Below are 4,244 nucleotides of genomic sequence, written 5' to 3'. Positions count from 1 at the left end.
GGCCAATAGTGTTGTCTCGTTAGTTAACAGCAATGTAACAGGGAGCCTTCCTGACTTCGATGAATGGGCTAATGGTGTTGTCTCTAAAGTTAACAGTAATGTAACAGGGAGCCTTCCTGACTTTGATGATTGGGCAAATGGTATTGTCTCTAAAGTTAACAGCAATGTAACAGAGAGCCTACCAGATTTCGAAGACTGGGCCAATGGTGTTGTCTCGTTAGTTAACAGCAATGTAACAGGGAGCCTTCCTGACTTTGATGAATGGGCTAATGGTGTTGTCTCTAAAGTTAACAGTAATGTAACAGGGAGCCTTCCTGACTTTGATGATTGGGCAAATGGTATTGTCTCTAAAGTTAACAGCAATGTAACAGAGAGCCTACCAGATTTCGAAGACTGGGCCAATGGTGTTGTCTCGTTAGTTAACAGCAATGTAACAGGGAGCCTTCCTGACTTTGATGAATGGGCTAATGGTGTTGTCTCTAAAGTTAACAGTAATGTAACAGGGAGCCTTCCTGACTTTGATGATTGGGCTAATGGTATTGTCTCTAAAGTTAACAGCAATGTAACAGAGAGCCTACCAGATTTCGAAGACTGGGCCAATGGTGTTGTCTCGTTAGTTAACAGCAATGTAACAGGGAGCCTTCCTGACTTTGATGAATGGGCTAATGGTGTTGTCTCTAAAGTTAACAGTAATGTAACAGGGAGCCTTCCTCACTTTGATGATTGGGCAAATGGTATTGTCTCTAAAGTTAACAGCAATGTAACAGAGAGCCTACCAGATTTCGAAGACTGGGCCAATGGTGTTGTCTTGTTAGTTAACAGCAATGTAACAGGGAGCCTTCCTGACTTTGATGAATGGGCTAATGGTGTTGTCTCTAAAGTTAACAGTAATGTAACAGGGAGCCTTCCTGACTTTGTCTCTCAAGTCAACAGCAATGTAACAGGGAGCCTTCCTGACTTTGTCTCTCAAGTTAACAGCAATGTAACAGGGAGCCTTCCTGACTTTGATGATTGGGCTAATGGTATTGTCTCTAAAGTTAACAGCAATGTAACAGAGAGCCTACCAGATTTCGAAGACTGGGCCAATGGTGTTGTCTCGTTAGTTAACAGCAATGTAACAGGGAGCCTTCCTGACTTCAATGAATGGGCTAATGGCGTTGTCTCTAAAGTTAACAGCAATGTAACAGGGAGCCTTCCTGACTTTGTCTCTCAAGTCAACAGCAATGTAACAGGGAGCCTTCCTGACTTTGATGATTGGGCTAATGGTATTGTCTCTAAAGTTAACAGCAATGTAACAGAGAGCCTACCAGATTTTGAAGACTGGGCCAATGGTGTTGTCTCTTTAGTTAACAGCAATGTAACAGGGAGCCTTCCTGACTTCAATAATTGGGCTAATGGTATTGTCTCTTTAGTTAATGACAATGTAACGGGGAGCCTACCAGTTTTTGAAGACTGGGCCATTGGTGTTGTCTCTTTAGTTAACAGCAATTTAACAGGGAACCTTCCTGACTTTGTCTCTCAAGTTAACAGCAATGTAACAGGAAGCCTTCCTGACTTTGATGAATGGGCTAATGGTGTTGTTTCTAAAGTTAACAGCAATGTAACAGGGAGCCTTCCTGACTTTAATGAATGGGCTAATGATGTTGTCTCTAAAGTTAACAGTAATCTAACAGGGAGCCTACCAGACTTTGAAGACTGGGCCAATGGTGTTGTCTCTTTAGTTAACAGCAATGTAACACAGAGCCTTCCTGAGTTTGTCTCTCAAGTTAACAGCAATGTAACAGGGAGCCTTCCTGACTTTAGTCAATGGGCTAATAGTATTGTCTCTTTAATTAACAGCAATGTAACAGGGAGCTTTCCTGATTTCGCTAATGGTGTAGCTTCTAAAGTTAACAGCAATGTAACAGGGAGCCTTCCTGACTTCAATAAATGGGCTAATGGTATTGTTTCTTTAGTTAATGACAATGTAACAGGGAGCCTACCAGATTTTGAAGACTGGGCTACTGGTGTTGTTTCTTTAGTTAACAGCAATGTAACAGGGAACCTTCCTGATTTCGAAGAATGGGCCATTGGTGTTGCCTCTAAAGTTAACAGCAATGTCACAAGGAGCCTTCCTGACTTCAATAAATGGGCTAATGGCATTGTCTCTTTGGTTATAAGCAATGTAACAGGGAGCCTACCGGATTTTGAAGACTGGGCTATTGGTGTTGTCTCTTTAGTTAACAGCAATGTAACAGGGAGCCTTCCTGACTTCAGTGAATGGGCTAATGGTATTGTCTCTTTAATTAATAGCAATGTAACAGGGAGCTTTCCTGATTTTGCTAATGGTGTAGCTTCTAAAGTTAACAGCAATGTAACAGGGAGCCTTCCTGACTTCAATAAATGGGCTAATGGTATTGTCTCTTTAGTTAATGACAATGTAACAGGGAACCTTCCTGATTTTGAAGAATGGGCTATTGGTGTTGCCTCTAAAGTTAACAGCAATGTCACAAGGAGCCTTCCTGACTTCAATAAATGGGCTAATGGTATTGTCTCATTAGTTAACAGCAATGTAACAGAGAGCCTACCGGATTTTGAAGACTGGGCTATTGGTGTTGTCTCTTTAGTTAACAGCAACGTAACAGGGAACCTTCCTGATTTTGAAGAATGGGCTAATGGTGTTGTCTCTAAAGTAAACAGCAATGTAACGGGGAGCCTTCCTGACTTTGATGAATGGGCTAATGGTGTTATTTCTAAAGTAAACAATAATGTAACAGGGAACCTTCCTGACTTTAATCAATGGGCTATTAGCATTGTCTCTAAAGTTAACAGCAATGTAACGGGGACCCTTCCTGATTTCATATCTCAAGTTAAGAGCAATGTATCACAGAGCCTTCCTGACTTCAATGAATGGGCTAATGGTGTTGTCTCTAAAGTAAACAGCAATGTAACAGGGAGCCTTCCTGACTTCAATGAATGGGCTAATGGTGTTGTCTCTAAAGTAAACAGCAATGTAACAGGGAGCCTTCCTGACTTCAATCAATGGGCTAATGGTGTTGTCTCTAAAGTTAACAGCAATGTAACGGGGAGCCTTCCTGACTTCGTATCTCAAGTTAACAGCAATGTAACACAGAGCCTTCCTGACTTCAATAAATGGGCTAATGGCATTGTTTTTGAAGTTAACAGCAATGTAACAGGGAGCCTTCCTGACTTTAATCAATGGGCTAATGGTGTTGTCTCTAAAGTTAACAGCAATGTAACGGGGACCCTTCCTGATTTCATATCCCAAGTTAAGAGCAATGTATCACAGAGCCTTCCTGACTTCAATGAATGGGCTAATGGTGTTGTCTCTAAAGTAAACAGCAATGTAACAGGCAGCCTTCCTGACTTCAATCAATGGGCTAATGGTGTTGTCTCTAAAGTTAACAGCAATGTAACTGGGAGCCTTCCTGACTTCAATCAATGGGCGAATGGTATATCACAAAATATTCTTAAACTATTTCAGAACAATACTAATGTCACCAAACAAATTTTACAAAGCACAAGGGATTCTGCACAAAAGCTCATTAACATTGCCAATACTCTTTCTAATGTACAAGATACCAGTACATCTAGTGCTGGAGTGGTTGATGGTATACTATTAATAGCACAAGAACTATTAGCACTACACAATGACTCAACTGCTTTCCCTACCTCTTGTAAAGAGATTAAGGAGAGACAGCCATTCAGTTCATCAGGTCTGTATGTACTATCAAACTGTAGCACAACTTACCTTACATACTGCAACATGGATGAACTGTGTGGTTCAGAAGGAGGATGGACAAGATTAACCTTTTTAAATATGTCTGATGCTACACAGAATTGTCCTTCCAGTTTTAGACTGTACCAGTCAGGAGGAGTTAGAGCTTGTGGTAGACCAGTAACAGGCAGTGGTAGCTGTGTATCAGTTCAGTTCCCATCTAATGGCATCAGTTATTCAGAGGTATGTGGTAGAGTGACAGGATATCAATATGGTTCAGGCGATGCATTCTATTCTGAAATAAATGACATCAATTCTTACTATGTTGATGGAGTTAGTATCACTCGTGGGTCTCCTCGTCAGCATGTCTGGACACTAGCAAACGGTTTAAGTGACTCTGCTGAGGAAAGACAACAATGGATTTGTCCATGTGCAACAGGAAGTTCTCAGGTGGTTCCATCTTTTGTAGGAAGCCATTATTTCTGTGAGTCTGGTAACAATGCTTCTACTTGGTCTGAAATACTCT

Source organism: Amphimedon queenslandica, unplaced genomic scaffold, assembly GCF_000090795.2.
Source record: "Amphimedon queenslandica unplaced genomic scaffold, v1.1 AMPQUscaffold_13406, whole genome shotgun sequence".
Lineage (NCBI taxonomy): Eukaryota > Metazoa > Porifera > Demospongiae > Haplosclerida > Niphatidae > Amphimedon > Amphimedon queenslandica.
This window is presented reverse-complemented; position numbering follows the sequence as displayed.